The following is a 16,965-nucleotide window of genomic DNA, read 5'->3' as shown; positions in this document are numbered from 1 at the left end:
GTTGATGCTGCTGCTGTCGTTGGATAAGTAACTGCTACGTCTCACTTCCAAATGACAAGGGCTCAACAAAAATCAAAGCTGATCAAAATCTAATTGACAATAAGCCATATGCCAAATATGGTTTCATTCCATAAAGTCCTTGAAGAGATACTGATCAGAAATTGTAAGTTTTAAGTAAAACAGGCCAAAACTGGGAAACATTATGCAAGAAAATGGTGAAAAACTTGACGTAGGTCTTCCTAATGTATTTGATTTTGATTTATGAAATTCTTCAAAAGTTACTATATGGAAACATCATACCAACTTTTATTTAATCCATTAAGTCAGCCTCATACCAAATTTTTATATAATCCATTAAGTCAACCTCATACCAACTTTTATTTAATCCATTAAGTCAGCCTCATACCAAATTTTATTTAACTCATTAAGTCAGCCTCATCCCAAATTTTATTTAATCCATTAAGTCAACCTCATACCAACTTTTATTTAATCCATTAAGTCAACCTCATACCAACTTTTATATAATCCATTAAGTCAACCTCATACCAACTTTTATTTAATCCATTAAGTCAACCTCATACCAACTTTTATATAATCCATTAAGTTAACCTCATACCAACTTTTATATAATCCATTAAGTCAACCTCATGCCAACTTTTATTTAATTCATTAAGTCAGCCTCATACCAAATTTTATTTAATCCATTAAGTCAACCTCATACCAACTTTTATATAATCCATTAAGTAACCTCATACCAACTTTTATATAATCCATTAAGTCAACCTCATACCAACTTTTATTTAATTCATTAAGTCAGCCTCATACCAAATTTTATTTAATCCATCAAGTCAGCTTCATACCAATTGTTATTTTGGGGTTTGTTTTACCAAAACCATGTTCTTTATTTATAGAATAAAACAGAACCAGGTAGAAAAATAAATTTCATAACATTTATTTATATCTAATGAATTGTAATGTTTTACTTCTAACAAAAAAAATTTACTTTTTGGCAAAATGTTATGTACCTGTGTTCAAGAATGTTCACCCATGCACTACATTTCCATTACACTTTGATTGCAACAGTGCTGTCATTTTTGTTCATCACTAAAATTGCCAAAATGCTGAACAATAAACAAAGAAGACTGAAAATCTGTCTTGATAATGAGATTCTCTTCATTTGGTAATTTTCTGTTTCAATAAATATGTCCAGATTCTCAATAAGGACCATTCAAAATAAAAATCTCAATCTCAAGACATTCTGATCTATGAGTATAAATCTCAATTTCAAGACATACTGATCTATGAGTAAAAATCTCAATCTCAAGACATACTGATCTATGAGTAAAAATCTCAATCTCAAGACATACTGATCTATGAGTAAAAATCTCTGTCTTGAGACATACTGATCTATGAGTAAAAATCTCAATCTTGAGACATACTGATCTATGAGTAAAAATCTCAATCTTGAGACATACTAATCTATGAGCAATGGGGAATCACAAAAACAGACACATTTTAAAAATGTCCTGGGATCCATGGCTATCCAGAAAACAAGTACAACTTTAACTGAAAACAACTTCAACAACAACATTAAAATAATGATGCAGAGGTCCAGATCTACAATGGAAACCAATTTTTCCGAGTAAAATGTTTCTTCGAGAATATATAACCAATCCAGGGGTTATGCTACCAGGTGAAGTGGGCAACTAAGTCGCCTACAAATGTAAACTTCACTTTCTTCTGTTAAGAAAGCAAAAACTACTTAGCCATATTATTATTTTTAGAGGTACCTTGACTGAACATACATTTGGAGATGTCCCCTTGCCTTAGCCAGTTTAGTTCTAGTGTTGTGCTGTAGCGAAATATATTAATCAAGACATCAATAGTTAGGTCTAGTTTTTATATCAATTAAGCTGACAAACAAGCTCTTGCACATTCACAGACATGTTTTGATAGCTGACTGACCATTAACCCTTTCCTGAGTAAGTTACCAACTATCATTGCCCGATTTCTGCAGGTTATCCATTGATAATAAAAACATACAAACTAGTGTTTCAAAATTTTAACAATAGCATGTAAATAGCAATTTGTGCTTTAAGAACAGAATCAGTGAGCTGATTATTTTAACTGCCTCTTGTACAATATTTCACCATAAAATTAGTCTGAAACTTTACGTGAACCAGTATTGGGGAAATCCCAAATGGCGGACATCATTGTCTGGGAAGTAACAGTTTATTAGATTGTCTGTTTTCATAAATCATCGGGCAACTATATTCTGAAAAATATTCAGTAACTTTAAAATGCAGTTTTAATCCTGCATTGCAGACAACAGTATCCCCCTCTCAGTCATGTGACACACCTGCAACAGCAATAAGTGTACATCCATGGCCCGCAGTTCAAACAAGTCTGTTACCTTCACCAACAACTGCATTTCCCAGTGCTCAGACAAATGTGTCAGAATCAACAACAGTAGTTCACACAACTGAAACACCAATTTCAGCACTCCTTCCTCCAAGATATGTGTCTGAAATACAATCCAGAGTCCAACACACGACATCACAAGCCAGAAAAGATAGGACTCTAATAATTGGCTCCTCAATTTTGAAAAGTATAATACCAAGGAGACTTTTTAAAACAGATGTACAGACTTTAAGAGGTGCAAAAATCAACAACATCACTGACAGAATAATGAACAGTGACCTAACCAAATACAAACAAATTATTATTTTAGTAGGTGGAAATGATGCCTGTGAGGGAAGGTCACTAAATCAACTCAAAACAGATTTTGAAAGTTTATTGTATGCTGCTAGATATTGCAGCCCAAATACATGTAAATTAATGATATCGGGACTACCTCCTCGTGTGGACACCAAGGCCAAAGAAATAAATGATCTGATAATTGACTTATGTGAAGATTTCAACCTACAGTACATTCCACAATACAAATCTTTCTTCATTCAGAATCAGGATGTCAACCTTAGTCTCTACCACAGAGACAAAATTCATCTAAGCAGAAAAGGAACCTCTCAGCTACTGAGAAATATTAACATGTATGCCCCTATTTTCAAGCACTTTAATGAAGAGTGTTGTCTTAACTGTGGAGAAACTGGGCACTTGACACAGGTATGCCATCATGGCAAACAGATCGAGTGTTTTAGGTGCCATAAATATGGACACAAACAAAGACTTTGTCCATCAATGTATACATATTAGGAAGCTGGCAAAGAGGAGAATGCCAACGCTTCATTTACAAAAAAACTAAATGTACCCAGTGGGACTCTTGCCTCTAACTATTCAATGGACACTATTGTAGATGCAAATGTAAATGGATTTTCAGGGTTTGTATGTGACTTTGAAGATGCTAATATATATGAACATTTAAATATAGAAATAGGATGTCAGAATGATAAAAGCAGTATGGAGACAATCTCAGTGAGTACCCCATTGCATGATGACATACATGTAATTGATATGAAACTAAATACAAAAGGTTTTAACATAGGTCACTTAAATGTACAAGGTATAGTGGGAAAGAAAGACCAGATTAAGTTAATGTTGTCTTCCATGGAAAATAATATACATGTTTTAGGACTCACTGAAACCAAATTAAATGCTAACCACAATGATGATCTATTTCACTGTCAAGGCTACAATAAACCATTTCGTAGGGACAGAGAGACAGCAGGGGGGGTCTTGTTGTATACATTAGGGAAGATGTAAATGTAAAAAGGCGACTTGACTTGGAGTCACATGAAATTGAGAGTATCTGGGTGGAAATTTTTCAAAATAATGCAAAATCTTTCCTAGCTGGTTTCATTTATAGACCACCTTCCTCCAAAGCATTTTGGAATGATAACTTTTTGAAACAAATAGAAAGTGTTCTAGCACAGGAGAAAGAAACATATATACTCGGAGATATAAATAAGGACCTTCTCAATACTCAAATAAGGAACAACTGGATGGAATTTATTGAATCATTAGGCCTAGACCAGCTGGTAAATGAGCCTACAAGGGTAACAGAAAAATCAAGCACTCTTATTGATCACATTTATACTAATCTACCAGACAATGTGGCTTGTGTTAATGTACCAAATGTTGGTCTTAGTGACCACTATCCTACTTTTTTGACAAGAAAGGTTAAATGCAAGAAAAATAAGAAATATACACATAAAACGATCACTTACAGATCGTTCAAAACTTTTAATGAAGAACAATTTCTCAATGACCTATATAAAGTTCCATGGAGTATGATCCAAAATTTGGATGACATCGATGAAGCCATGAGGGTGTGGACTGACTTATTTATGGATGTAGTATCTAAGCATGCACCACTGAAAGTACATCGAGTAAAGACTGATTTTCAACCTAATTGGCTTACTACTGAAATCCTAGATGCTATGAAAACACGAGACAAATTCAAGGCTATGGAAAACCATGCACAATATAAAGTATGGAGAAATAAAATAACAAGTATGATCAAAAAAGCTAAAAAAACTTATTATCAATCATTACTTGAAAACAAAAAGAGCAACACAAACTCCATTTGGAAAGTCTTCAATGAACTCACTGGAGGAACGCACAAAAAACAGACAAATAAAATTCACTCACTTCTGGTAAATGACACCATAGTCACTGATGAAACTGACATTGCAAATGTTTTCAATGATTTTTTCATCAACATTACCACAAAGTTAAAAGAGCCAGTGATAGAAAACAACTTTAATGAACTGAAAAAGTTCTGCAGCAGTAAAATCTCAAAGGAGGTATGTTTCTCTATCCCACCAGTGTCAAAAAACTTTGTTAAAAAATGTCTCAGTGAACTTGATACCAAGAAAGCTACAGGACTTGATCAGATTGGTCCACGACTCATTAAATCTTCTGCCTTTGCTATTGTAGATAGCATAACATTCATAATTAATTTAAGTATTGCAACCTCATCTGTCCCCAAAATATGGAAAACTGCAAAAGTAACTCCTATTCACAAATCTGGTTCTAAGGATGATGCTGATAACTACCGACCAATTTCAATACTACCAAACTTGTCAAAATTGATTGAAAAACATGTCCATGACTCATTCATGTCATATTTAACCAAACACTTGCTGTTACACCCTAATCAATCAGGCTTTAGACAGAACCATTCCTGTGAGACTGCCTTGATCTCCCTAACTGATAAATGGCTTCAAGCACTTGACCAAGGTAGAATAATAGGAACTGTATTTGTAGATTTCAGGAAAGCTTTTGACATGGTGGATCATGAAATCCTTTTGAAGAAACTGAAAATCTACCAGTGTGATGAAAGAACAATTAGATGGTTTACTTCATACTTAAATGAGAGAACACAACATGTTTACATAAATAATGTTCCGTCTGAACCTGAAACAATTAGATATGGAGTACCACAAGGCTCAATTCTAGGTCCACTACTATTCATTTTATTTATTAATGACCTACCACTTTTACTAAGAGACTCAATATCATCTACAGATCTCTATGCAGATGACACAACATTGTCAGACATCCAAAACACAAAGCATGAACTCGAAATTTCTTTACAGAATGCACTAAACAAACTGGAAAACTGGTGCACATGTAATGGCATGGTGGTAAATACTGGTAAAACTAAAATATTACTTATCTCAACACGTCAAAGAAGGACAAATCTTGATAGTGATGAACTATGTCTGACATGGAAGGATACAAATCTGCAAATAGTCTGTCATGATAGGCTACTTGGTGTTCTGGTAGATAATAACCTATCATGGACTGAACATATCAAACATACCAGTAAAAAAGTCAATTCAAGTTTATGGCTTCTCAGTAGGATAAGACATTTTCTCCCTGAAAGGCACAGGAAACTATTTTATAACAGTTACATACAACCATATTTGGACTACTGTAGTACAGTATGGGGTAATTCAAATGATAAAAACATAGCAAAGCTGGCACATCTTCAAAAAAGAGCATTTGGGCTAATATCAATCCAGAAAGAAAGCAAGGAAAGTTTAGCTGGTAGGTTAAAAATATTACCTATTAAAGACCGAATCTGTTTGAGAAAAGCCAAATTAATGTACAGGATATCTCAGAATAGTACTCCTGAATATTTACAATCACTATTCCAGTATAGGCTACCTGGTAATACTCCCCACCTGCGATCCATGTCTACCAAACAGTATAAAATTCCCAAACCAAATAAGGAGTTATTTAAAAAAAGTTTCCAATACTCTGGAACTCTGCTCTGGAATAGTATTCCAGCTGAGATTAGAAATGCCCACTCTATTTCCTTCTTCCAAACCCAATATATTCAGTGGCTTCAGAGATGCAGCTTAAATAAATAAATTCCTTTGTATGAGGGCCTCAAGGTAGATTAGTTTTTAGCTAATTGTGTTACCCTCTTTAAATAAGGTCATTATTATTATTATTATTATTATTGTTATGTTGTATGGAGCAATGCTATGTTGTGGAATTCGCAAGAAGCACTCTAAGGTCAAAGTTGTTTTCTGATTTGACTCATATTTGTGAAAATACAAAAAAAGCAATGAAGCAGATACTATTTAACTAATGCCTAAATTACTACACATATGTAGACAAATAAATAAACCATAAATTTACAATCCTATAAATGGACTGTTGTAATGAGGTGAGTAAGTGATTGCATTACAAAAACCCTCCTTCAAAAACTAGATGCATTCACAGGTCTGTGTTGACTTGGATGGAAAGAAGGGCTTAGTTCATATACCGACTATAATGAGTCATGTCTGTAATCTGATGCATTTTAGTGTGTTATGTATGAATCGTTACGGTGATGTCTTATCCACAACAAAGAAGACGTGTGCATTTGCCCTCATGTACATGGTACAGGTGTTGTTTCAAATGCGTTTAGAAATCTTTCATAGTGCCATTATTATGAACTTTAACAAAATATATAAAAAATAAAAACAAAAATTAAAAAAACTGATTAAGGTTAGTTGATTAAGCATTGTTACTAATTTGCAACTGCAGTAATGTAATCTGGTTATTCAGTTAAAATTTGTTTCAATGTAGTTTCTATTATTCTCTTTTAGAGTCATATGGCCAAAATAACTAATAATAATTTCTACTTGAAGTATTGCTTAAATCCGCTGTTAAATGCAAATATGAATACATGTACTGGGAAATAGAGGGCATAATTCAAATAAGAAAACACACACACACACACACACACATACATATATATATATATATATATATATATATATATATATATATATATATATATATAGTTTCTTGCTTCACATCCACTTCTTGATGTCTTATCCACAACAAAGAAGACGTGTGCATTTGCCCTCATGTACATGGTACAGGTGTTGTTTCAAATGCGTAATGTAATCTGGTTATTCAGTTAAAATTTGTTTCAATGTAGTTTCTATTATTCTCTTTTAGAGTCATATGGCCAAAATAACTAATAATAATTTCTACTTGAAGTATTGCTTAAATCCGCTGTTAAATGCAAATATGAATACATGTACTGGGAAATAGAGGGCATAATTCAAATAAGAAAACACACACACACACACACACACATACATATATAGTTTCTTGCTTCACATCCACTTCTTGATGTCTTATCCACAACAAAGAAGACGTGTGCATTTGCCCTCATGTACATGGTACAGGTGTTGTTTCAAATGCGTTTAGAAATCTTTCATAGTGCCATTATTATGAACTTTAACAAAATATATAAAAAATAAAAACAAAAATTAAAAAAACTGATTAAGGTTAGTTGATTAAGCATTGTTACTAATTTGCAACTGCAGTAATGTAATCTGGTTATTCAGTTAAAATTTGTTTCAATGTAGTTTCTATTATTCTCTTTTAGAGTCATATGGCCAAAATAACTAATAATAATTTCTACTTGAAGTATTGCTTAAATCCGCTGTTAAATGCAAATATGAATACATGTACTGGGAAATAGAGGGCATAATTCAAATAAGAAAACACACACACACACACACATCCACTTCTTGATGTCTTATCCACAACAAAGAAGACGTGTGCATTTGCCCTCATGTACATGGTACAGGTGTTGTTTCAAATGCGTTTAGAAATCTTTCATAGTGCCATTATTATGAACTTTAACAAAATATATAAAAAATAAAAACAAAAATTAAAAAAACTGATTAAGGTTAGTTGATTAAGCATTGTTACTAATTTGCAACTGCAGTAATGTAATCTGGTTATTCAGTTAAAATTTGTTTCAATGTAGTTTCTATTATTCTCTTTTAGAGTCATATGGCCAAAATAACTAATAATAATTTCTACTTGAAGTATTGCTTAAATCCGCTGTTAAATGCAAATATGAATACATGTACTGGGAAATAGAGGGCATAATTCAAATAAGAAAACACACACACACACACACACACATACATAGTTTCTTGCTTCACATCCACTTCTTGATGTCTTATCCACAACAAAGAAGACGTGTGCATTTGCCCTCATGTACATGGTACAGGTGTTGTTTCAAATGCGTTTAGAAATCTTTCATAGTGCCATTATTATGAACTTTAACAAAATATATAAAAAATAAAAACAAAAATTAAAAAAACTGATTAAGGTTAGTTGATTAAGCATTGTTACTAATTTGCAACTGCAGTAATGTAATCTGGTTATTCAGTTAAAATTTGTTTCAATGTAGTTTCTATTATTCTCTTTTAGAGTCATATGGCCAAAATAACTAATAATAATTTCTACTTGAAGTATTGCTTAAATCCGCTGTTAAATGCAAATATGAATACATGTACTGGGAAATAGAGGGCATAATTCAAATAAGAAAACACACACACACACACACATCCACTTCTTGATGTCTTATCCACAACAAAGAAGACGTGTGCATTTGCCCTCATGTACATGGTACAGGTGTTGTTTCAAATGCGTTTAGAAATCTTTCATAGTGCCATTATTATGAACTTTAACAAAATATATAAAAAATAAAAACAAAAATTAAAAAAACTGATTAAGGTTAGTTGATTAAGCATTGTTACTAATTTGCAACTGCAGTAATGTAATCTGGTTATTCAGTTAAAATTTGTTTCAATGTAGTTTCTATTATTCTCTTTTAGAGTCATATGGCCAAAATAACTAATAATAATTTCTACTTGAAGTATTGCTTAAATCCGCTGTTAAATGCAAATATGAATACATGTACTGGGAAATAGAGGGCATAATTCAAATAAGAAAACACACACACACACACACACACATACATATATAAATATATATATATATATATATATATATATATATATATATATATATATATAGATAGTTTCTTGCTTCACATCCACTTCTTCCTGTTGAGCTCTCACTTCTCCCTGTTCTGTCCAAAATAAGTCACTTCTCCCTAAAATTAAAGTCTAGCTTGACCCCTGCAATCATAACATACATACAACCTCCCTTAAAAAGTATCTCGAAATTAGTCTGCTAAGAAGTGCCTTGCCTTATACAGATGCCCCCTCCCCACCAGTGCACCAAACAGATGGACAATTACTACACCAATACAGGTTACTGGTAAATGTTTATATTTTTAAAAGAAAATTAGCCAAAAATAACTTGTTGCAAATATTTTAATATTTATAATGCAAATAAGTAAAAAAAAGGTCGTCTACACCTTTTCTGCTAACAGACAACTTATACATTTCTGCATCTAGTGTATAAGAATTCATAATATTTTAACAAAAATTATGTTCATTAGCCAGGATTTCAACCTGCAACCTCTCCCACCTGAGGCACTTAGGCCACTTAGGCCTCGCCCACCTGAGGCACTTAGGCCACTTAGGCCACTGGAGCAGTATCAAACAATGTATATATAGGCTGTCCATCAATTACCCTGTTGATGACATATTGCAATAAAAATACACCAAATCAGATTAGTAACAGTAAAGCATATACCTTTATTTTTAAAGACTGTAGGAAGGAAGCCACAAAGTTTGCTTGCCAATTTACAAAATGCAAACAATGTTTCAAAGTGGCAAAGTTGAATGATGTAACAACTGTCAACATTAAGTTTCAACATTAAAATAAATTCTTATCAAATGAAATGGGAACATCTATTTAAACAAAAGTTCATCATGAATATTGTGTAAATGATTGTTATTGCTAATACATATAAAGATGGCTTCTATTTTGTCACACTATCAGCACCTATAAAACTGCAGTATTTTTAACTGGATACAGCACATTTATTCTCCTCTTGGAAAACAAAAGCCTATTGAAAATCATTGAAAGACCCTTTCTTCTGTAGCATTGTCTACAATGAATATGGATTTGTGCATCAATATTAATGCATATTATTATTATATTTTTTTAAAAATCCCACAGGACACATGTTCAGTGATGCAATTCACTAAAATAAATTACATCAAACAAAACATTAAATGGGCATAATCCCAATATCATTTTAATCAAATTTATTCTTACTGAAATATTTTCAACAGAACAAATGTTTACAGTATAAATATTAAAAAATATTGATTTTCCCAAAAAATTCTGCATAATTGTGTTCTTTCAATTTGAACTATCACGAATACTTATGTTCAAGAAGCTTGACATTTGTCAAAGTATTGTTCCAGAAGTTTCATGCTTCTTCTCTTTGTTTTGGTTTGTTCCAGTAAATCTTGGGACTGTTCCAAGTTCAAAACAATCCCATTCATTTTTAATTATGTACTTCGCAGTTCTAAAGATGTTCTTAATATTGATGTATAAGTTGCAACATATTTCTGGACAGCTTGTCCATCGTTGTTTGCAAGTTCTATAGTGACCTTAATTGCAGATGAAGTATACAGAATACTTTGATGGCACTCTACAGTTTCGTGTTTTGCATGGATTACGATTTTAAAGAAAAAGAATTTCCCCGATTTTCCTCACTGGTTATACTGGCTATTTAAAAAAGACCTTGTATGTCTTCGTATAATTCAAAGAACCTTTAATTCCCTTTATTTTGGTGTATGATTGATGGGTGTAATATGGGTTATAGAGTATACAGCTTGGCCTTACTCCAGATGTGCACCTTTCAAAAAAAGTGCTAGCTCCACTTGGTCATTTTCACTTTCTGAACTTCTGAGGTAAATTGTATAAAAAAGAGCCATTAACTTTTTTTTTTACATTTGATATATTTGGTAATTCATTCATTGCACTTTCAAAAGCTGGTATTGTCTAGTCTGGCAAAATTCATTTTTCCTATTTTAATAGCTGCTATGAATAGTGTACTTTAGACTAATTCAGGCCGAGTTTTAGCACAAGGGAGCAGTCATTTTAGTTATCAGTGTGTTTAAATCATGTACAATTTCCAAAAGTACAATATCCAAATAAATACAATCCACATTACATTAATGTAGCATATAGGTATGCCAACATTCTCTCCACTTTGCATGTTTTAAATACAAACACCTTCACCTTACATACGTCACTCTCTCAAAAGAACATAATAACTGGTGAGCGCCCCCTTTATAGTACTGTACCAACTAACAGAAATTGCCGACTAACTTCTAACGATTATCATTACAAATTATTTTCATGTAACAAAACTCGACTATTAAAGGACTTAATGGTTATTACATAATCTGTACACAATCTGCTGTCTACAAATAAATATCAAAATTCAATAATAAGTCATTCCATGCTCTAAAAATAATCTGAACATAGTACCGGAACATAGCCACCTTATATGAGTAGGACTAAAAATCGCAATGGAAAAATGGAACGCAACGGAAGTCAACAACTTGTATAATAACATTTTTTTCCCCCCTCAATATTTGAACTAAATATTATTTGTTGTGATAAATTTACATCAAAACATAACAAATAAATATTTACTTCGAATAAAAGTGCAAATTTACTTAAGAATTAGTCACTTAAACGTGACTGACCTGGTGCGCAGTGGAAACCATTATACGCAATTTAGATTTCAGAAGTTAGTAAATTTTATTTAGTGTTTTTATCTCGAAATACAGATAAAGGCTTTATTGGTTATTCTTATATAATTAACTTCATTGAAAACTTACAAATTAATAAAACAAAATAATGTACCCTGATTCATAAGAATGTTACAGAACCGCCACACAACATAAATCCACACTCAGTAAATTATTATTCTATAAACTTTATTTGAAATATTATAATTATTTCTAATTTTTATTTTATTTTGTATCTTTCGACTGGTCACTGGTCCTGGGGTAACAAACACCTGGGCCTCTCTTAGTTCTTGTTCAAACAAAATTTATCTTTTATAAAATTAAAAAGTGTTGTTCGATCCTGGTCCCCTTACGGCTCCGGGCCCCGGAGATATGTCATCGCCCCCCACCCCTTTTTTTTGTTTGTCGGACCTGTATGGCAGTGACAGGCCTGATCCGCAATCGAACTACTTCATGTTTCAGCTCCAAAGTATGTTAAGAAATACGTCTTTACGTTAAGAGGTATAGTTTGAATACATTTGTGTTGCAGTTTCGTGTGGAGAAAAAGAATCTCGTCTTCGGAATCGAACCCTGCGACCGTAATCTTGAATACGACAATCCTCAGGACTACGGATCCTCCTTTGAGTAAATTTATATATATATATATATATATATATATATATATATATATATATATATATATATATATATATATATATATATATATATATATATATGGGGGCCCCGAGTGGCCGAGTGGTCTAAAGCGTTCTTCGTTACGGATCACTGCCATCTCACCGCTGTCTGCGTGGGTTCGAGTCTCGGATTCGGCTAATGTGGGTATGTGAGAAAGCTTGCCAGTAGCTTCTCGTGGGTCGGTGGTTCTTTCCCGGGTTTTCCCGGGTTCTTCCTCCACCATTAATACTGGCCGCCATGTATAGCCAATCGCGTGCTGAAAAATGGCGTTAAACCCAACAACAACAACAACAATATATATATATATATATATATATATATATATATATATATATATATATATATATATATATATATATATATATATATATATATATATATATATATATATATATATAACAACAACAAAAAACAAAACAATTAAACAAAAATAATTTATATCAATTTTTGTTATTAAAAAGAAACAATTTGTTGTTATTGTTGTTGTGGGGTTTAACGCCATTTTTCAGCACACGATAGGCTATACATGGCGGCCAGTATTAATGGTGGAGGAAGAACCCGGGAAAACACCGGAAGGAACCACCGACCCACGAGATGCTACTGGCAAGCTTTCTCACATACCCACATTGGCTGAATCCTAGACTCGAACCGCCGCAGACAGAGGTGAGATGGCAGTGATCCGTAACGAAGAGCGCTTTAGACCACTCGGCCACTCGGGGCCCCAGAAACAATTTGTAGTTTAAAGCGAAATAATATCTTGAAGACTGGACTATTGTAACTGAATGTTGTCTGGTTCGTCTCAATATCTACTCCCGAAACGTCAAAAGTTCAAAACACAGCTGCTCGGATCATCATTAGAGTACCATGATCAGAGCATACCTTCCCCCTGTTCTGTACCCTACACTGGTTATCAATTCGAACCAGAATCAAACACAACATTTGTTCTCTGTGCTACGTTTCACTGACGGGCTTCAGTCCAACATTCCTATCCGACCTCACCCATGTGTACACACCAGCAAGATACTTACGCACCTCTTCTGACACTCGTATTCTCATTACTCCCACTATGAAAATGAAGTCATATTGTTACGTATATTTAATTTAATTTATATTAGATTTAATTTAATTGTCTGTTTGTAAGTTTTAATTTTGTTAAATTTCATTGCATATCAAAGTAATGTAATCTTGTTTACTTGATTTTGCATTTTTTTTTTAAATATAGAAAATTCAGTTTGACCTGACTCTTGATAATGACCTAATAATAGAAACAATAGTTCCCGACCTTGATTTAGAAATCACTGAGACAAGTAAACAATTTTCTATTTTTATTTTATTCTCGGAGTAAAATTATTGGTTTTTTATCAAGGTCATACTGGGAGTACGTAATTTAGATATGTAAACAGCCTCTATTTCGTAACTCTGTGTTTTCCGAAATTGCGCAGTAGTTAGATTTAATAGTGATGTTTAGAGAGAAATTTCTTAGTTTGGGCTTTTACCTTTACACTGGAAAGTGTTTGTTTGTGACCAGTTTGGAGTTACATTTTAATTTGTATTCACATTATTTGGATTCCAAAAGATTAATTCTTTTTCCTGGAAAGATTTGAGTGTTCATACAGATTTCTTGGACAAAGACATTTATTTAAATTATATTTGGAAATTCAAACACCGGATTATTGTTTGTGGATCAACAAAGAACTGTAGACACATCCGTACTATAAAGGTCACAGTATATGTCATCGCCTTCCATTTTGGAATTTTCGTTGGGACTCGAACTTGAATTCATTAGAACATTTAATTACTGGGACTTCTAAAATTTAATTCGTGGATGGATTATTCTTGGATTATTTTTGGATTTGATTCTTAAAACCGTAACTTCTTATTTTTAATTTTTGCATTTTTTTTCCTCCAGGAAAATAAATTATTTGTTACATTTTTTCAAAGCTTGTTGTTTTCACTTTTTTCTTTGTTACTGTTTATTAGAGCATAAACACGTGACAATATAGACAACGTTCTTTTGCATACCGGGTCCGAGGAACATGGAACGAATTGCCCACTGAACTTAGACCCAAAGACACGGTGATCTCATTCAAGAACACTCGTACAATTCACCTATTTCGATTACAAGAACAGACTTAAAGACCTAATAATGTTTCCTGACCGTAACTATTTTCAGTATGTTTTCTGTTTTCTAATTTCATGGTGTCCGTTTATTGTAATCATGTCCTTATGAGATGTTCAACGTTGTAAGGCGTTTAGAGCTTCTTCAGATTAGGCGTTATAGTCATTATTATTATTATTATTATTATTATTATTATATCTCTGCGCGTCAATCTGCTGATATGTATCTCATCCATGACTTAAACGCGATCAACACTCGGAGAAAAAATAGCTAGACGGATCATCAAATAATGTACAAAGGCCAAGATTTCAGTTGGGGTTGGACAAAATCCACTCATTGGAGGTAAAATAAATATATATAATTGAACAAACATAAATAGAAAAGCGTAGATTCTGAGCGGACTTTACCCAAACATACTAAAAATTTATCGAAACATACTAGAATCCCAGAACTTGTTGGTGAGGTGAAGCAGCCGTTGAAAAGTTAGCGAGTGCAAAAAAAGTCACCCATGGGATTCCTTGAGCATGGTTGTCCAAACAAGCGTCGTGGCAACATTATTTATTGATACAAAGAAAGTTTTCACGTGGATGGTTTGATGTCAGAACACCCAACGAAGTTCATCAGGCTGTTTCTTCCACATGATCGCGTCCATGGACATACATACACTTACGTGCTAACCGTCGTAGATATTGCTTGCATATGCAAGAAGCGGGGACATTTGCGTCTAAAGATTCAGCAGGTGTTGCAGATGAGCATAAACGTATGTATACACGTTCATCATTAACATGGCCACTGCTGATGCAAGTAGTTCCAGGTAAAGAATTTCATGGAGCAGTTGCTGCATTGTTAATAAAACATAGGATGTTCATTCATGTTGGACCATCTTCCCTAGCTATGGTTCCGATATGCTAACCTTATCTACACCTTTGCGGATCGAAAAGATATTTTAGTACTATGTCCTAGCTACATCTATTGGATTTCATGAGTCGGCTTCCTTAATATGTGAGTGAAACGAACCAATGTCGTGTAACCTTGGTGCATTGTACACAGGCCTAAGATGGTAGAGAGAATTTACTTCAAATGGATACTTTGCAAATTTAACATCGAAAGTATGACTACATACGAGAAAGAGGTCATTACAGATGTATTAGACTAAAAGGTATTTGTACATACGAACAGTGGCTTCAGTAGGAGGTACTGAACTCATTGGGTGACACCAAAATGGCTGTCTAAAAAAAAGAATTTGAATTTTTGTGGAGGAAGTATGTCCATGGGGGTGAAACCATGAGTTACCGCACATGACTGTCTATACAATATTTTGAATTTTTGCGCAGGAAGGAGGTCCATGGGGATGACACCATGAGTTACTGCACTGGGTGACACCAACCCTAGCGACGACACTGCATACACATACCTGGAGTAGAAAATTGCTTATTTAGAAGTCCATTCAGGCTGTGTGCTCCCTTTGTTTCGATCATGTAGGAACAGTGTTCAAATTTAAGCAAGTTAATTTTGGATGGCTTGCCGCCGCGTCCTATATAATTGACATTTCCGAAGCACAGAAATATCCGCTCGTTCCGCCAAGCTATAGCTAGGGTTAACCTTGGCAAGCGAAGATTGTTTTGAAACATGTTAACATAAATAGTGACTAAGCTGTTGTGGAACGATTTAACCTCACACTTGAACAGCGATTTACTTGGACATTAGTACGTGTAAGAATTGTTATTGAGGTCTTAGTACAGTCATTTCTTCTGGCGCCAGTGGGTAATTATTGTGAAGGTGGTGGAAATTGTCTGGATACTCAAAATAAACTTCAAAAAAGTATCTTTTGTCGCTTTTATGAGCGTACTAACGTATCACTTTTTGTATATCGAATGTAGTGTGATTCAATTAATTAAGGGGCCCCGAGTGGCCGAGCGGTCTAAAGCTCTGTCTGCATGGGTTCGAGTCTAGGATTCAGCCAATGTGGGTATGTGAGAAAGCTTGCCAGTAGCTTCTCGTGGGTCGGTGGTTCTTCCCGGGGTTTTCCCGGGTTCTTCCTGCACCATTAATACTGGCCGCCATGCATAGCCTATCGTGTGCTACAAAATGGCGTTAAACGCCACAACACCATCAATTAATTAAAACTACGCATCATTGCCCAGCCATAAAGATTGTTGGTACAAAGATACATAATGTAATTGTTTAGGACATTGGCGTCAAATCCAGCTATGTTTG

General features: G+C 33.8%; 1 protein-coding gene across 2 annotated transcripts in view; it reads right to left on the bottom strand.

The window, feature by feature from the left end:
* The window catches only part of LOC149803511 (peroxiredoxin-like 2A), a 30,830-nt gene extending 19,102 nt beyond the window's left edge, over positions 1 to 11,728 (bottom strand). Inside the window, exon 1 of one of the 2 annotated variants that reach the window (XM_089953257.1) lies at positions 11,689 to 11,728. The gene's annotated coding sequence lies outside the window, so the exon portion shown is untranslated. Of the gene's footprint in view, positions 1 to 11,598 lie in introns of both variants that reach the window. The other variant, XM_089953256.1, reaches the window with a different exon arrangement.
* Positions 11,729 to 16,965: the final 5,237 nt, after the last annotated feature.

The sequence above is a fragment of the Sinohyriopsis cumingii genome, chromosome 3 (genome assembly GCF_028554795.1).
Source record: "Sinohyriopsis cumingii isolate HCF-2022 chromosome 3, ASM2855479v2, whole genome shotgun sequence".
NCBI lineage: Eukaryota > Metazoa > Mollusca > Bivalvia > Unionida > Unionidae > Sinohyriopsis > Sinohyriopsis cumingii.
This window is presented reverse-complemented; position numbering and strand designations above follow the sequence as displayed.